At 35.8% G+C, this 19,728-nt stretch overlaps 1 protein-coding gene across 3 annotated transcripts in view; it reads left to right on the top strand.

Moving 5' to 3' along the window:
- NSUN3 (NOP2/Sun RNA methyltransferase 3) overlaps positions 1-19,728 on the top strand; it is a 51,273-nt gene that overhangs the window by 24,251 nt on the left and 7,294 nt on the right. The window contains exon 6 of one of the 3 annotated variants that reach the window (XR_009540591.1): positions 8,560-8,739. The exons of 1 other annotated variant lie outside the window; for it this stretch is intronic. The gene's annotated coding sequence lies outside the window, so the exon portion shown is untranslated. The remainder of the gene's footprint in view (positions 1-8,559; positions 8,740-19,728) is intronic. One more of the 3 variants, XR_009540592.1, reaches the window with a different exon arrangement.

Raw genomic sequence — 19,728 nt, 5'->3', positions numbered from 1 at the left:
TATAGTATTTACAATAATGGAAATCATAGTGATAAATAATTTGATATATTTTTCCATTTAATTTATTAGGAACATTTTAATTATTAAATAGTCTTTGAAAACATACTTTTCAAATTGCTACATTATCTTAAGTCACTTATTCATTTATTCAGGTAGTTAAGAGTATCAAAGACTGCTCTTTCTAATGATGGAATCTCATTAATGCAAGAAATAGTTTTAAAAACATATCCTAATGGGGATTAAAACATCAGCTTTTTTAATGATCCAGGCAAGAGCTTGACAACTCTTTGGGGAAGGAGTTAGCAGCTGGCCTGTGATCCATTTCTCTTTTGATTTCCAGGGAGACACTCCCACAGAAAGAAAGAAGGCAGGTGACCCAGTTAAACATGTTGACAACTGACCTCCTATTGGTAAATAGACTAATGAATTTTGCTAAGAGGAGAACTCTTACTCGTGGCATACTTTCAGCAGAGTGTCACTGGTTAGGATCGCCTGTGGTAAACACAGCCTAAAATCTGTAGATTTATGAGACATGTCTTCCTGGAGAATGGAGAATGTCTTCCAATATACCTCAGCTCCCTAAGGTATATTAGAGATGTGATATAACCTAAATGTTCCCATTGTGTGAGGCGACTTGTCAACTTTGCTTATAGAAATCATCTGTTATTCTGAGCTAGAAAATATTCTGAGCTAGAAGCAACACTTCGGAAGCCACATTGGATATTCCTGCTTCTTTTGTGCCAGTTGATTGCTTAGATACTTGAAATTATTTTAGTAAAGCTAGATAGTAGGTAAGATCTCTGGTTCATGAGAATCTGATTTGACAGTCCAGTCCTTTGTGTAGGCTCATCCCTATACCCCAGCCAGCCGTCTCTGATGAAACTAAATTGAGGAACATGATTTGGACCTGAGTAGCAAGTGCAAGGCTCTTATTCCAGTCCCACATCTAAGTCTTGGAACTCAATCAACTCATCCAGCCAACTGTTAGAAAGTAATAGCTCTTCCCCTTTTAGTCTCTGCATGGAAACATGATTAAGAGGATGAAGGGAAAGTATTAAAAATTTCTTAATATGAGAAAGTCCTGTATAAATAGAATAAAAATTCTTGGCTATAATCTTAAAAAAAAAAGATGATGAAGGGATAGGATCCAATGTGACAGAGCTCAGGCAGGTCCAAGAGAACAAGAGAGGTTGTGATGCTCATGAATAGTGAGTTTTTTCCATTTTGGCTCTATCCACTAGTAAAAATAATAATAATAAATGCCATTCATTGACTGCATTAGCTACTTCTTCTCTCCTTATTTGAAGAGGCTCAAGTACATAGGTAGAGAGACTCTTGAATTGTTCACTCCAGCAAACTGCCTACTGCTACCTTGTGGGTAGGGTAGGAGGAATCTCCTCCTTTATAGAAACTTGAGGCAAGGATGGTGATTGTTTTCCTTTAACCATTTATTCTTTCTGTAAGTATTTATTGAGTACCACCAGGCACCAGTGGTAAACAGGGCAAATTCAAACCTTGTTTGACTTGGCTACAGTTATTGTTGTGAGTACTTAACTGTCCATCATTTCTGATTCAGGAGTCTCATGTCTTCTGTCAACATCCATGAAACTGGTGGGCTAACTAAAAAGCTTGCAAGCAAGATGAAATATCAGCCCCTTCACAGTTTCTGACATTATAGTACAAATACCTTCTCCCATATTGTGGCTTGCCCTTTTACTCTTTTTGGTGGTTTTTGTTTGTTTGTGTTTGTTTTTCACAAAGATAGGTTATTACTTTTTATGTAAGTTATTATACCTATATTTTTCTTTATGATTAATGCTGTCTTTGTGTCCTATTTAAGAAGTCTGTCCTTTTTCTAGTACTCTGACTGTGACCTCTGTCATAAATCAAATGTCCACATTAGCATGGGTCTGACTTCATTCTGCTTAATTGCTTTATTGATCCTTGAGCCAGTGCTACATTAACTTAAATACCATAGTATTGGGTTGGGCAAAGAGTTCGGTTTTTTCTGTAAGAAAGCTCTAGTAGCGCTTAGTTGTCCTTAAGTTCATTCGAAACAATTTTGTTAGATTGTATTGTGACAGCTGTCATATCACAGTGCATTTAAAAATAACTTATAAAAATTGGTGAATTTTTTGTGTAGCCATTTTAATACTGAAGAAGAAAAAAAGCAATATTTTCAGCATATTATACTTTATTATTTCAAGAAAGGTAAAAACGCAACTGAAATGCAAAAAAAAAGATTTGTGCAGTGTATGGAGAAGGTGCTGTGGCTGATCGAATGTGTCAAAAGTGGTTTGTGAAGTTTCGTGCTGGAGATTTCTCTTTGGATGATGCTCCATGGTCTGGTAGACCAGTTGAAGTAGATAGCGATCAAATTGAGACATAATTGAGAACAATCACCGTTATACCATGTGGGAGATAACCAACATACTCAAAATATCCAAATCAAGCGTTGAAAATCATTTATACCAGCTTGGTTATGTTAATTGCTTTGAGGTTTGGGTTCCATGTAAGTTAAGCGAAAAGAACCTTGACCGTATTTCCTCACGTGATTCCCTACTACTGAAACATAATGAAAACATTCTGTTTTTAAAACAAATTGTGACGGGCGATGAAAAGTGGATACTGTACAATGATGTGGAACGGAAGAGATTGTGGGGCAAGCAAAATGAACCACCACCAACCACACCAAAGGTTGGTCTTCATCTGAAGAAGGTGATGTTGTATATATGGTGGGATTGGAAGAGAGTCATCTATTATGAGCTCCTTCCGGAAAACCAGACGATTAATTCCAACAAGTGCTGCTCCCAGTTAGGCCAACTGAAAGCAGCACTTGATGAAAAGCATCTGGAATTAGTCAACAGAAAATGCATAATCTTCCGTCAGGATAACGCAAGACTGCATGTTTCTTTGATGACCAGGCAAAAACTGTTACAGCTTGACTGGGAAGCTCTGACTCGTCTGCCATATTCACCAGACATTGCACCTTCGAATCTCCATTTATTTAGGTCTTTACAAAATTCTCTCAATGGAAAAAATTTCAATTCCCTGGAAGACTGTAAAAGGCACCTGGAACAGTTCTTTGCCCAAAAAAGATAAAAAGTTTGGGAAGATGGAATTATGAAGTTGCCTGAAAAATGGCAGAAGGTAGTGGAACAAAACGGTGAATATGTTGTTCAATAAAGTTCTTGGTGAACATGAAAGATGTGTCTTTTATTTTTACTTGAAAACCAAAGGAACTTTTTGGCCAACCCAATATTAGCATCATAATAAATAGGTACAAATCTTCCCTTGTGGTTTTTTTTTTTGTTTCATTCTGTTTTGTTAAGAGTATCTTGCCTATTTTTGACCCTTTGCATTTCTATATATATTTTATTTATTTATTTACATATATCCATTTTTTTTTTAGATTCTTTTCCCATATAGGCCATTACAGAGTATTGAGTAGACTTCCCTGTGCTATACAGCAGGTTCTTGTTAGTTATCTATTTTATATATAGTAGTGTGTATATGTCAATCCCAGTCTCCCAATTTATCCCTCCCCACCTTATCCCCTAGTAACCATAAATTTGTTTTCTACATCCGTGGTGGCTCTATTTCTGTTTTGTAAATAAATTCATTTGTACCCTTTTTTTCTTTTAGATGCCACATATAAGCGATATCATATATTTGTCTTTCTGTGTCTGACTTACTTCGTTCAGTATGACAACCTCTAGGTCCATACATGTTGCTGAAAATGGCATTATTTCATTCTTTTTTATGACTGAGTAATATTCCATTGTATATATGTATGACATCTTCTTTATCCATTCCTCTGATGATGGACATTTACATTGCTTCCATATACTGGCTATTGTAAGTGGTGCTGCAGTGAACATTGGGGTGCATGTATCTTTTCGAATTATGGTTTTCTCTGGGTATATGCCCAGGAGTGGGATTGCTGGGTCATATGGTAGTTCTATTTTTAGTTTTTTAAGGAACCTCCATACTGTTCTCCATAGTGTCTGTGCCAATTTACATTCCCACCAACAGTGTAGGAGGGTTCCCTTTTCTCCACACCCTCTCCAGCATTTATTGTTTGTAGATTTTTTGATGATATGGCCATTCTGACTGGTGTGAGGTGATGCCTCATTATAGTTTTGATTTGCATTTCTCTAATAATTAGTGCTGTTGAGTATGTTTTCATGTGCTTTTGGCCATTTGTATGTCTTCTTTGGAGAAATGTCTATTTAGATCTTCTGCCCATTTTTTGATAGGGTTATTTGTTTTTTTGACATTGAGGTGCATGAGCTGTTTGTATATTTTGGAGATTAATCCCTTTTTGGTTGCTTCATTTGCAAATATTTTCTCCCATTCTGAGGGTTGTCCTTTTGGTTTATGGTTTCATTTGCCATGCAAAATCTTTTAAGTTTAATTAGATCCTATTTGTTTATTTTTGTTTTTATTTTCATTACTCTGAGAGGTGGATCAAAAAAAGATCTTGCTGTGATTTATGTCAAGGAGTGTTCTGCCTATGTTTTCCTCTAAGAGTTTTATAGTGTCTGGCCTTACATTTAGGTCTTTAATTCATTTTGAGTTTATTTTTGTGTATTGTGTTAGGGAGTGTTCTAATTTCATTCTTTTACATGTAGCTGTCTAGTTTTCCCAGCACAACTTATTGAAGAGACTGTCTTTTCTCCATTGTATATTCTTGCCTTCTTTGTCATAGATTACATGACCATAGGTGTGTGGGTTTATCTCTGGGCTTTCTATCCTGTTCCATTGATCTATATTTCTGTTTTTGTGCCAGTACCATACTGTTTTGATTACTGTAGCTTTGTAGTATAGTCTGAGAAGTCAGGGAGCCTGATTCCTCCAGCTCCATTCTTCTTTCTCAAGATTGCTTTGGCTATTTGGGGTCTTTTGTATTTCCATATAGATTCCATATATATTTTAGAATCAGCTTGTCAGGTTCCCTGAAAAACTTGTTGAAATTTTAATTGGAATTACATTAAGCCTATCAATTTGGAGAGTTTAGACATTTTCCATGATTTCATGATATTGGTAAATTTATTGTCTAAAAATTTGTCTATAGATTCTTCTGGATTTTCAACAAAACTTTCATACTTATGTAATATATAGAAATAGATATATGTAATATTTCTAGAATCTGTATGATAATATTTTGCTTAGGATTTTTCCGTTTGTGTTCGTAAGTAAGACTGGCCTATCATTTTTCATTCTTGAAATATTATTAGAGTTTAGAATCAAGGTTATACTAGCCTCATAAAATGAATTGAGGAGTGGGCTCTCCTTTATATACTCTGGAATAGTTTATGTAACATTGCAATTATTTTTTTTTTCCTTATATGTTTGATAGAACTGCAGTTGAAGCCATGTAGTCCTGGAGTTTTCTTTGTGGGATGAATTTTGACCATCGATATGGTTTTTTTAATGGTTACAAGACTCTTAAATTTTCTCTTTCTCCTTGAATTAGTTCCATGAGTTTGGAGGGATTTTGTTTGTTTATTTGTGTTTTTAGTAATTTTCCCCTTTCATCGAAGTCTACAAACTTATTGCCATAGAGTTGTGCACAATATCTCCTTGTTATCTTTTTAATATTTGTAGGATTTATAATGTCTTCTTTTTATTTTTGTTAATCAATCTTTCCTGAGGTTTGTCAACTTTTTATCGAGATACGGTATTTAAAACATTGTTCATCTTTTTTATTGTAAGTTTGTTTTCTAGTTTTTTTTTTTTTTTTTTTGCGGTACGCGGGCCTCTCACTGTTGCGACCTCTCCCGTTGTGGAGCACAGGCTCCGGATGCGCAGGCTCAGCAGCCATGGCTCACGGGCCCAGCCGCTCTGCAGCATGTGGGATCCTCCCGGACTGGGGCACGAACCCGCGTCCCCTGCATCGGCAGGCGGACTCTCAACCACTGCGCCACCAGGGAAGCCCTGTTTTCTATTTCTAAATGTATGGGGATTTTCTGGTTATCTTTCTTATTATGTTCTTATTTTTTATTATGATCAGGAAACATATGCTATATCAACCCTCTGAAATTTATTTTGACTTGCTTTATAGCCACATATTAGGTCAGTGTTTGTAAATATTTTATGTTGCTTTGAGAAGAATGTGAATTTTTTATTTCCTTATTAGTACAGTGTTCTAAATGTTCATTCAGGTCATTTGTTATTCAGATCCTCTATGGTATTACTTAAAAAAACCTGGTTCTTCAGTTAATTATTGAATGAGGTGTGTATGATTTGGATTTGTACTTTTCTCCTTGTAGTTCTGTCGAGTTTCATTTTATATATTTGAAGGCCATGTTATTAGTAGCATACAAATTTTGTTTTGTTAGTGGTTTTCCTACTAACTTTAGAACTCTTAGGGGCCACCCTATTTTGGCTATTAAAAAGTGGGGCTCTATTCTCCCTACTTAGTCTTGAGCTAGACAGTACTGCTTCTATTGGTTTTAATTGTCTGTGCTTTTGAATATTAAGTTGAATAGCTTATTCTTTAACTTAACATAATTGTTAAGTATATAGTGGGGAGCTGTTTAAATATTTTTAATAAGGGAGTGACATGAATACATTTATATTAGGAAGATTAGGAAGATTTGTTAATTCCATCCTCCATAGAGGATGGATACAAGGGTGCAAACAGAGAAAGGAAAGCTAATTAGGAAGTTGTTGAAATTTTCAAGGTGAGTAATGATTATCAGTAGGTAAATGTTAGGACACAAAGGTGTTCAAAATAAAGTGATACTTAAGCATTTCATTAACTTATCACAGTTGATTCAGTTTGTAAGATATCATTGTTAACAAGAATTTAAATTATTTTTTCTTGATAACTTGAAAAGCCTCTAATGGATATCAAGCAAAATGAAACTGAGCAGATAAGTTTAATAATAAGTATATATAAGTATATATAATAAGTATTTAAAAAATGGGAGCACATAAATTTTTCTATTTTAAAAATGTTGAACTTTGTTTTCAAGATTTCTAAATAGTGACTGGGAAGCATGGCAGAGGATGACCTGGCTATTTTTGACTCGGGAGGAAGTGCTTCTTTGTCATTTGAGTATTCCTGATTGTCGCTTGGTGATCTATGTTATTTTCTCCTCCCCTGAATCTTCTGAATCTTCTTTCTGCTGGGAACAATAATTTTTACAATCCAAAGGATTTGACCTAAGGCTGAAAAAGCAAGATTAAACCAGCCTATCCATCAGGAGTCCCTGTGACTCTTTTTTCTCCCATGAGAAGGGTTTTCCTGTCACTTGGCCTCATTCTGACAGTTGCTACAGGTATCTGAACTTGCCATGCTATTGACCTAAATGGAGTCCCTAAAATGCCTTTAGTAAACTTTATGGGCTTTTAATTCTTTTATAACCTGGCCACTGCAGGAGTCAAATGATATCATTCTTTAGTAGGAGATAGCTGTTGTTTTCCTGCAAAGAATCATTTAGAGGACAGTGGTTTTCAAACTCTAGTCTGTAAATATATAGGGGTTCTGTAGCATTGTTTTTGAAGCCATCCTGAGGGAAGAGGGAGCCATGACCAGGAGAGCCTCTTAGTTCACCACAGCAAATCCAAGTAGAGCCATGATATTTCCATCTGGTTAAACCTATAGGATTTTATTTGAAGAAGTTTCTTGTTACTAAAAAAAAATTATTAAAATAAAAGTCTGAAAAACTCTTTTAAACCAGTGATAAACAATCTGTATTCATTCATAAACACATCTGCCGTGGGCCAAAATCAAGTCAATTCTGGTGGTTTTGTTGAACGCTTTTTAATTCTTTTTCTTTGTATGAGTGAAGAGACTATATCTGATAGTAGATCAAAGACCCTGTCTTAAAGTTTGGCAGGCTAAAGTCGTCTATTGTCACTCTTCTCTAATTTAAGCAACACAAAACTGGATTCCTCACGTTCAGTCTTAGCAGAGAGCTTTTAATTCCTAACCCACCCTCCCATAGCATCTAAATGAGGTAATTAACTGTTGGGAAGATGTGCTAAACTTGTACATCTTGTACAAGTAGAAACTGATAATAAATATGTTAAAACTTGTCATTTATAATCTATTTCAGGAGTGTCTAGTGTCATTGCTCTGCTCTACCGGTATTACATAAAAAATATCTCTTCTTCAAGGTAAAAACTTGCTGCCAGTAGGGAGAAGGTAATTATCAGTATAGTTTTGTTTCTTAGGCTGACAAAGGAATAGCTACTGGATATGATGTTTCTGAAAATAGCAAGCTTGGTCATGTTTCTTTATCTTGAATTTACAGAACTTCTTTGATAATAAACAGTTTGATATCTAGAAATTTGATTACTTACTGTGAGCATAGTGAAGATTACCCTCAAGGGTTGCAAAATTATACTTTTAAAACTGATGATAGCACTGGGTAACTATCCACCTAGAAATATCTGTGTTTTAGATGCTTAAAGTACCTGAAACTTAATTTTGCATCTCCATTTATTAGGTAAATTGTACATGAACTTCAACTTTTCACCTTAATGTTTTCTTTGGTTGTAGAACGTAATAGTGGTAGGGATTTTTTTATTTGATTTCTTGCCCAGGCTGCTGTTTGCCAGCAGAAGTAGTAAACTGATACAAACAGAGTGGTATGATGAGAAACAGGCAGTGGGAAAATGAAAGAAATGGGAATTGCTGAAAAGGAACAAAAATAGAAAATTGGAAAGGAATGCTGGAAGCCAACAATGAAATGTGGGAGAAAATATATGAAATGGTAAGAAAAAGTAAGTGAAACAGAACTCCCCAAAATGGTTAAAGGAAGAAAAGATATGAAATGTTGTGGAATTAAACTTTTAGGGTTGGGGGCAGACAAAAAGGGAACAACTTAGAGATAAAAGCTTTATGGAGCTCATAACAGTTGGTTAAAGTTATAGTTTTACCATTTGTTAAATTTTGTAGTATTCAAAATATTTCTATTGGTACATCAAATTAGGCTAATATATATATATATATTTAACATCTTTATTGGAGTATAATTGCTTTACAATGGTGTGTTAGTTTCTGCTTTATAACAAAGTGAATCAGTTGTACATATACATATGTTCCCATATCTCTTCCCTCTTGCGTCTCCCTTTCCTTCCTTTTAAATCAGACTTCCTGTCCTGCCCCCCTGCACCCCCACAACCTCCTTTGTTAATTTCCCTTATGTTATTAGAAAGGCAGTGTCAGGGATAATATTTGTTTTTAAATATGTCTTAACTGCATTTTTGGTACCACATATCTCAATTTTAAAATAGTGACCATGGTTTCTATAGAGTCAAGTTAACTTACTAAAAGGTACCAAACTTTTCCACTCAGTGAGAAATGAGAGCACAATTGCTAAGCAGTAACCTTCATTAACAGATTACTTTCTGTAGGAGTTTATTGTTGGCAAGAGGAAAAATCTTTTTTTCTCATTTTTATAAATTACTTGTTGGCAAAAGCTTTATTATTATTCTTTTTCCTAAATGAAGCCTCTGGCCTCTATTATTTCTGTCTGTTCTATATTGTAAGAGTTGTAGGTTGCTTGAGCTGTTCCCTACTCAGAAATTTTTGAGTGTTAGTTGCAATTCAATATATTCCTTTGTTTTACACTGAAAAGTTCTCTTTTTGACCCACCTCTTGATTAAGGTAACATTTATTCATTCATTTATTTTAAAAAAATGTATTTTGAGAAGATACTTTCCAGTTGTGCTATATATAAAAAATACAAAATGAATATAGCATAAACCCTGTCTTCAAGGAGCTGGAAATAATATTGCTTGGGAAAAACAGAAGAGGGAGGAATTCCATGGGGAATCAGTGAAGGTTTCAGAGACTAAGTGAGCTTTGAAGTGAGTCTGGAAAGATGAATAAAAGTTCTCCTGGTCAAAAAGAAACTGAAAAATAATTTATGTAAGCATTAGAACTTACTAAGCATCTAGAGAGATGGGACAGAGAATCATCAGGGATCCAGACCCTGTCTATCTTCTACCTTATGGTCCTATGGTCCAGAGTGACAATTCCAACTCTTACTGTTTAATCTGCATTGCAAGTAGTAATAAAGAGCAAAAGAGCACACCTCACATTACTTCCACTCACTTCTTATGGGTCAGACTTAGACATATGACTACCTTTAGTGAAAGGCAGTTTAGGAAATTAGCCTTAGCTGTACCCAGTTAAAAATTCCATTACTGTAGAAGGAAGTGAGAACAGATATTGAACAATTAGAAGTGTCTGTCACAAGGTGGAAATCCCTTGATCAGATAACACTGGAGTATGCAAAGAAAATTAATAAGAAAATCCTTTAGCAAGAGAACCAATTTGAAAGATTTCACAGTAATCAAGAAGTAGATGACAAAGGCCTTAACTGAGTGAATGGGAGAGGAATACAGATATGTGGTCAGATTTGCAAGATATTTTCAATGGAGAATTAATAGGATTTGGTGGTTGATTGGTTCTGGAGTGGGAAGAAAAGGAAGGTGTCAAGGAAAACTGTAGAACTCTACTGCACGGATTTGAATCCTGGTTTGGACACTGAGTGGCCTCATACAAGTTGCTTAACACTCTTGCCTTAGTTACCTCATCTGCAAAGTGAGAATAATAACTTAATTGAAAGATTGAATGAGATAACATATATAAAACATCTAACTTTAGGAAAAAAGATAAACCAAGGATAAAATTATAGGGCAGACTGATATTTAAGGGATAGGAAGAAGAGGAAAGGTAGATAAGGAGGCTAAAAGGGAACCTCAGAGAAGTAGGAGATGAACAAAGAAAGAGTAGTGTCCAGGAAGACAAAGTGGAGAGAAGGTTTCTCGAAGTTGAGGATGAATGACAGAATCAAATAGTATGGTGAGATGAATGCAAAAATAAACCTCTTAACTTAGGCTAGCTTTGTACTCATTTTATCAGTAAGCTTCTGAGGAAAACAGATATTTTAATATATCATTTAGAGTTGTGGAAACAAAATTTGTTTAAGGGAATTTATCAGATTGTTTGGAATAACTACAAATTATTCCAAATTATTTGAAATTTTAATGGAGTAACTGCCTTTGAGTTTCTAACCATTGAGTCTAATTTGTTAAAATTCTTTAAAACTATGATTTTGATGTCAATCTGAGATGAAGAGTTTCAAATTATGTCTCAGCATGGGGTATTTGCTTTCATTTACCTCATCATAAATTCAGTGCAATAGCACTTTAATAGGTAAAGGTTGCATGCTCTATAAAATGAGCAGGTAGCCAAGATTCTCAAGTCATAGCTTCAGACCTACTAATTCTTAGTTCCTTTTTATTAAAAGTGCCTAAAGGTCTATAGTTATTCTTTACCTTCAATGAGTATTTGGGACAGTTGGGATGATAAAATGTATGCATGTAGCATCCTCTTTCTTATTGCCCCAGATTCCATACTTATTTTAGCAATCGTAATAATTTGCTTCAGGGTATATACAGCAGTGGTAAAGCTTGCAGTCATTTTCCTGGTATTAGATTAAGGTGCATTAATTAGCTGTGTAACTTCAGGCAAGTCACTGAGTCTTTGTGACCCTCCATTTGATAAATTGGGTCGGACTATTTACCTTGTATACCTCATAAGGTTTTATTAAGACTCCGTCTGTGAAGTACTCTTTAAGTTAAAGCACCAAATAAACATAATGCAGCGTTATTAATTAGGCTGGTGACCTGTTCCTCACTAGGTTAACATAGGAATCAGCATCTCATTTGATTTTTGGACCAAATCCACATTCCCATTAATTAAGGAATATTCTGTCCTAAAGAAAAAGAATTTCCTCATGGAGAAATATGTGTGTGCAATGTCCTCTGGAAGCATTTCACCTTTTTCAGTTTTGGATTTAGTATTTGTCATTCGGGCAGTAAGATACAAAGACCACAAGTAGTTTTCATATATTTTTCATGTTATTAATTAGATAACTTTTTAATGTAAGTTGCAAATAACCTTATAAAGTAGCCTTTTAGAGAATTTCTGAAACATTACTTGAATATTAAATGGCTACAAGGGGCCAATTGGAGGATTGATGCTCCTATGCTCGTTTTAAGTTTTAAAAATTACTCTATTCTTACTTGGTTTAAAAAATGTTTAATGCTAGAGTTTCTAGGATGAAGGGTACAAGCTTGCTAATATTGTGTCAATGAAGTGATTTTTCAGTCTATTTCACTTGATTACTTCCCCATATTTACATCTGAAAGAATGGTTGATGTTGCCTTGATGCTTTAATGGTGACACAGAAGGGACATGAAGAAAGATGAGGAATAAGTATATTATTCACAGTAGTGTTTACTTCTGCACCAGAAGTTGTGGTAGAGGCTGTGCCTGTAACTTCGAACATGTCACTGGAAGACATAAAAAGACGATGCTTGTCCCTTAATGGTAAGTCGTAGGAATTCATGTTAAGGGGAGAAAATCACTTTTCTTGCTTTGGTCAAAAGATGGCAGTATTGCTGTGCTGATTGTTTTCTTACGCAGTTTGGGCTCAGTTTTTTTTAATGCAAAAAACACTTAAATTTAGTGATCTAATTAACAATGACCCTTCCAACAGAATGCCAAATTTCTAATCGAAGACCAGAAGAATAGACCAGAAAATGGAATTTATCTTTTTAAAATGTATTAGGGTTGCTTTAGTAGCTATTTGTAAAAATAGCATTCTCTAAGACTCAGATTTGCCGGAGGAAAAGAGGACACCCTGCATCATGTTTTCAATTTTGGTTAGGTTTGAAATACCCTCCCTTTGGAACTTTGATGACTGTCAGGGTTCCAAGATGTTTTCGAGGGTTTTTTTGTTTTGTTTTGTTTGTTTGTTTTTAGTTTTTAAAGGTCATTGAAGCTTCTGTTTTCATTAAGGCAATACTTATTTTTCTTCAAGTTGTTAAAATCAGGTAATTGTTTTTCTTTTTTTTCCTTGGTCATTATACGTTATTTGTTGGTAGTTGGAAGGCTGTGTGAACTAGTCTGGAAGTGTAAAGGTGGTTTCCCGTTTTTTTCCTGGGAAAGCAGCGTGTTCTTACCTTGTTTCTAAGCCAGTATTATAAATGGCTCTTGGGGCTTGATTCTCTGTTTTTCTCTAAGATCTTTAAAGGATAGAGAAATTCAATGAAAAGCACTTAAAAAAATGACAAAATGGACTTCTGAAAAAAAAAAGCCTTCATTATTGATTATATAAAGTGTTCTTTAAAAAATACAAACATACAAAACACTTTTGGGAGGGGGTAATGGGGAAGAACCCTTAGTGTATTGAAAGAACACAAAACAATCCAGCTGTTTTTCTTACTGTATATTAGAATAAGAAAATACTGATGGATTCTGCTCAGAATTCTGCTTTTTTTTAAGGTGATATAGTATGTATTTGTTATATCACATCACCCACTTCCCTCAGTAGGATCTGGGGCAGCACCCTGTAATCAAACTTTAATATGTTTTCAGCAAAACGTTCGAGTAGTTTTACCACGTGGGCTCAGTCTTGACGATAAATAGCCTTACATCAATTTAGGTCAAATGTTGAGGCCAGATGAATCTGACACAAACTTAAGAAAAAAGCTGTAGTTTGCAGAGCTTTTTGGATTTCACGATGGCGTGTAAGAGATAGTACATCTGAAGTGCCATTCAGGTCTACTCTGTGAACCGCCAAAAATCAATTAAGGTTTTCTATTTGTAAATGGGGAAAATTTAATTTAACGTTATATTCTGTTTAATGTTTTCTTTTTTAGAATATGTTTTATTTTGAGCTGCTTCATTAGCTAGGTGGTTTAAGTGCAGAACGCATTTCAGCCTATTCCGTAATACACTGAAAGACAAAGATTTGGAAAAATTTGTACAGCTCGTATCTGCCGTAAAGCAACAGGGTATCTGGTGTACATTCTGTGGCAAGAAAGAAGGCCATCATTCTTTTCCTGTTAGGGGTGCTGTGGTAAAAGCATTTCCCACTCTTATTTTATCCTATATTGTTAATCAAGATCAGCTTTACTTCCTGCAGTGCTATTGTGAGATAGAATCTTATTTTATACTTCAAGTAGGGTTAAGCCTGATCAGCTCTCAGGTGGGAGGCTTCTGAGGGGAATATATGTGTTTCAGGGAAGTGTTAGGGGGAGTGTATTATGTGGCAACTCTGCTTCCTTTAGAAGTACTTCCCCCAGCTCTGCATTATAGCTGGACATTGTGTGTTGAATAATATATAAAACCCAAGATAATGTCTACTAGTTGCCATTTCAGTTTAAAGTATTAGGTTAGCCTTCCACCTAATCTGATCAAAATAATACTTTTCTTCATCTACTGTAGTTAGTCATAACATCTTTTTCTGCCTTATACTGATAAGTATGATTAGAAATCACTGCTGACCATCTCTCTGCCATCAGTTATAATTCAGTAGTAAAGAATGCCCATCTTAATTCAACTTGTAATTTCATGCAATATAGTTAGTGTTATAGCACAAGTGAAAAATATCCCATTATTCAGGATCTTGTTAAGCTGTGAAACATGTAGTCCTTGAGAAGCCAAGGTACACAGCTCATTTGGAAAAGGTTAGCAGAGGATACCATTATGCCAAAATGGATGTTGCTTAGTTAGTTGTTTAGTTTTACCTCCTCTTATTAAAAAACAAACAAACTACATGACACAGAAATTTACACAAGCATAGAGCAACCTTTTGCCTTCTACCAGATCCCAGATCCAGCACTTTTTGTTTTCCTTCTCTAATCCTGACATGTTTTTATATGGTCATTACCACAACTTTGCCAGTTTATTAGTATTATTCAAGTCTAACTTTTTTTTTTTTTCCTGCGGTACGTGGGCCTCTCACTGTTGTGGCCTCTCCCGTTGCGGAGCACAGGCTCCAGACGCGCAGGCTCAGCGGCCATGGCTCACGGGCCTAGTTGCTTCGCGGCATGTGGGATCCTCCCGGACCGGGGCATGAACCCGTGTCCCCTGCATCGGCAGGCGGACTCTCAACCACTGCACCACCAGGGAACCTCCAAGTCTAACTTTTAAATGTTTTTACCCCTCCAGAATTTAAAATTTCTTACTTGGCTTGTTAAGACCTAGTAAACGGTATCTTTCTTCTGTTCTGATTGTCATAATTTCTCTCCTGAAGCAACACAACCTTTCTCACACCCTACTGTCTACTGTCCTCAAAAAAAGGACCATTTTTAAAAAGCCTTTTAAAAATGCTTCTTTTCATGACTTGGATGAAACCTATCCAAATTAATTAATTAATATAATAATTACTTGGTTCTTATGGGCTATTTCAAAATATATGTAACTGGTTATGGAAGCAAATGATTTATCCTAGACACTATGGAATAAAATAATTCTCAGTATAGAAAAGTCTTGGCTATATGAACTCTGGGAGTGAGTTTTTTTTTTTTTCCGTATTACCTGTTTTCCTTGATCTTTGAATACAAAATTATGGTATTTTTTGAAATCTATAACTACTACAAGCAAAAGGGCAAAAATGGTATTTAAACAGCAATCATTAGCAGCAAAACAGCAACAACCATTTGATAGGAATCTCTTCACATTTTGCCCTAGGACGTTGAGATTAACCCAATTTGTAAAAAACCCTTTGTGTTGCCACACACAGTTTCCTTGTTAAGAAATTAATGTGGCCAGTTAAGCTATACCAACCTAATATTAGAAAGATAAATTATGAGTGTTGGGATGAAGACAGAGCAGAAGAATCAGCCAACGTTGGCAACATTACAGAAATTAATTTAAATTTGCATCAAGCCAGGAACATACTGTTTGTAAGTGATGAGGCTTCTATGTACTTTTGTACAACTGTAATGAGAAAGAATCATACTTGATTAGGCATTGGTTTTGCTAACTGTGGAACTAGGATCAAAATAAATCCTTTTAATGGGAATTTAAAGATACCCTCATTCAAATTGTGTATATCTCTTGCACAATAATCTAACTTTTTTTAAAGAAAATCTTATACTCATTGCTATAGTCAGTAGAAAATGATCCAAAATGAGTGTAGTTGTAACTTGCACAATTTTAGCAAAATCTACCGATGCCTCAGTATGTCACTGTAAAAAAAATTGAAAAGCCATCACCAGGTGTGTGTTAGTTTCCTATTGCTGCTATTAATAACAAATTACCATAAATTTAGTGGCTTAAAATAACACAGATTTATTATCTTACACTTCTGGAGGTCATAGTTTCAAAATCAAGGTGTTTGCAGAGCTGCGATTTCTTCTGGAGGCTCTAGGGGAGTGCTATAGACTGAAAATTCATATGTTGAAATCCTAATCCCAAAGATGATTGTGTTAGGCCTTTGGGAGATGATTAGGTTATGAGGGTGGAGCACTCACGATGGGATTAGTGCCCTTATAACAGAGCTCTCAGAGTGCTCCCAAGCTCCTACTGCCATGGGAGGACACAGTGGCCATCTATGAACCAGGAGGCAGGTATCCTCAGCAGATGCTGAACCTGCTGGTGCCTTAATCTTGGACTTCCCAGCTTCCTGAACTATGAGAAATAAATGTTTATTGTTTAAACCACCTAGTCTATGGCGTTTTTGTTATAGCGACCCAAACAGACTAAGACAGGGAGAATGATTTCCTTACCTTTTCCAGCTTCTAGATGCAGCCCACATTCCTTGGCTTGTGACCTTTGGCTAGCATTCCTGTCACTCCAGCCTTAGCTTCAATCATCACCTCTCTTTCTCTGACTCTCCTGCTTCCCTTTTCTATTTATAAGGATCTTTGTAATTACATTGGGCCCACTCAGATAATCCAGTGTAATCTTCCCATTTTAAGACCCTTAATTTCATCACATCTGCAAATACCCTTTTGCCATATAATGTGACATGTTTAAATGTTCTGGGGATTAGGATATGGACATCTTTGTGGGCCATCATTCTTCCTCCCATAGGCTGTTATCCCATAACAGTTCACATCTCTGGTGTCTAGATCTGAGCCTTTTAAAAAAGTTTCTGTGGAGAATATTTAGGAGACAGTGACAAGTAAGAAGACAGGTTAAAAAACTTTTTTTAGAAATTAACAGCAAACACTGAAGGTTAAGTAGGCTTACAGTGGTAAGCTACTGTAAATTGGTAGTCACCTCCCAGTTTTTTTTATATCAGTAAGTGGATATATGAGAAGACCAGAAATACTGGATACCATACAATTTTAGTTATCTGGACCTCAGGGAATGAGTTTTCTAGAGAGTTAATCCCTTAATAGTCAAATTAAAAGAACAAAAAAAAACCAACTGACCTCTATGGGAAAATTTCTAATATTTATACTACTGTCATAGCTACCCTTTAATTTGTATTATCGTAGAAATACATGACATGGGTAAAAAATTAAAAATATAAATGAGTTTTTAGTTAAAAGTAATTTACCCCTACCACTCCCCCATCTTCCCCTAGCTTTACTCCTCAGAGCAACCACTTACAATTATTTATACTTTATTCTTCAGGTCCCTCCTAAACCTCTAAATAATATGTTTATCCTTTATTACTTCATTTATCAACTTTAGACATTGACTACAGGCACACCTTGTTTTATTGTGTTTCTCAGATACTATGTTTTTACAAATTGAAGGTTTGTGACAACCACGCATCCAACAAGTCTGTTGGCACCATTTTTCCAATAGCCTTTGTTCATTTTGTGTCTCTGTGTCACTTTTAGGTAATTCTAACAATATTTCAAACTTTTCATTATTATTGTATTTGTTATGGTGATCTGTGATCAGTGATCCTTGATGTTACTATTGCAAAAATATTACAACTTGCTGAAGGCTCAGATGATGGTTAGCATTTCTCAGCAATAAAGTGTTTTTTAATTAAGGTATGTACATTTTTTTAGACATAATGTTATTGCACACTTAATAGACTACAGTATAGTGTAAACATAACTTTTTTATGCACTGGGAAACCAAAAAATTTGTGACTCGCTTTATTGCGATTCACTTTATTTGCTTTATTGTGATCTAGAACCAAACCTGCCATATCTCCGAGGTGTGCCTGCCCTGACTTTTTGCTTGGGCTTATCTCACTTATACCTCCCTTACCTCTTCACAGCACTCTACAACCTGTGTTCTCACCCTGTTACAGTTTCTCCCTCAGTCAGCTTGGAAACTTAGTACTTCACACTTAGATCTACATTTCTTGTTCTGTTAGCGGTAGAAAGTCTGTCTAAACACACTTCGAGCTTTATTCTTTTTTCAAATAATCAGAGCAATAGCTCTTGGTTTCTCTTTTTGTAATATAACAATATTTACATCCCCGCCCCATCTTACATTTCTCCCCTCTACTTCCCAGTGTCTTATACCTGCACCTTTATGTTTATGTTGTCAAGGTTGACGGTATTCTTTCTGAGATTTTATAATCTGTTCTGAAACATTACTAAGATAAGTTTATGGAATGATTCTGAACATTGAGGGCCAATAATCAATATATGTTGTTTTATTCACTGCAGAATGGACTAATATATTAGAATTAAATTTCCTTCTCTATTGGTTCAGTGTTGTGATCAGAATGACACTGAGAGGAAAATTTTCTTATAATCAGATTAGATGGAACAGACTCACTCTCTCTCTTTTCTTCTCCCCCTTACACACCCACCCCAGGTGCATGTATCAAATCTTCAAGGTTTTCTCAGTTTTCAGTCATTTCATCTCTTTTCTCCCGTCTCACTTCTCCCTGGAGTCTCCCTCTCCTTCTCATCTGGAGTAGTTACCCTCTAAGGGCTCCCATGCAGTTATCATTCTGGGGCTTCACTCCCTTCATTGTTCTCCTATGTGGCGTTCACTGTTTTCTGTGTCACAGTTCTCTTCTTTCTTGATTTACCTCCTCATTCTACTAGAGGTAAAATTTCTGAGTCATCAGATATCTGAAAGTTTCTGTCTCCCTCCTATATATTTATTTGACAGTGTGGCAGTAAATAGCATCCACTTTAAATTGCCTTTTTCCCAGGATTTGGAGTACACTACTCCACAGATGCCAGTCTGATTCCTGGACCCTTAGAGGCAACCAGTTCTTCTCTCTGGAGGCATTTAGCATTTTTCCTTTGTTCTCAAAGTTCTAAAATTTAACAATAATGCATCTAAATGTGGATGTTTTTCATTCACTATAAGGTTGGAGTTTTGACAGTGTTGTGTCAGACCCTCTGCACCCTCTCCTCTTAGCTCCCTGATCTCATCTTACCCTACCACCACTTTCTTCCCTGTGCTACAGTCACACTGGCCTCCTCCTTCCTCAGACATGTCTGAGGGTCTTTGCACGGGCTACTCCTTTTGTGCAGAATGCTCTTTCCTCAGATATCTACATGGCCCACTTCCTTGCCTTCTCTTCTCAGGTCTTTGTTCAGATGTCACTTCTTGAAGTGTCATCCTATTCTAATTATCCTACTTAAAACTGCAATCCCTGTTACCATCCAGGCACTCCTAATCCTCTTACCCTGATTTAAGTTTCTTTATAGAACCTATCACTAAATTAAAAAATAAGCAAACTGTGATATTGTGAATATGTATTTCATCTTTGTTCCTGGTTCCAGGCCAGAGCTCCTAAAACCCTTGTAATTTCCTAAGTGATAAGAGTGATAGGAACGTCTTTTGTTATAATATCTGGCTTTGGTAAGGGTGAAAGGAGCAACTTTTATTATTCATAACAAGCCCTTTCAACCATACCTGAGTTTATGTTAATGTGACTTTGGGGCAGCCCCTAAGGATGGGGGACTGGTTGCCAGGGGAACTGACTGTATAATTAGACGGTTGGAACTTTCAGCTCCACCCCTCCC

Source organism: Lagenorhynchus albirostris, chromosome 5 (genome assembly GCF_949774975.1).
Source record: "Lagenorhynchus albirostris chromosome 5, mLagAlb1.1, whole genome shotgun sequence".
In the NCBI taxonomy this organism is placed as follows: Eukaryota; Metazoa; Chordata; class Mammalia; order Artiodactyla; family Delphinidae; genus Lagenorhynchus; species Lagenorhynchus albirostris.
The sequence above is the reverse complement of the archived record's forward strand: the minus strand, read 5'-3'. Positions and strand labels throughout refer to the sequence as shown.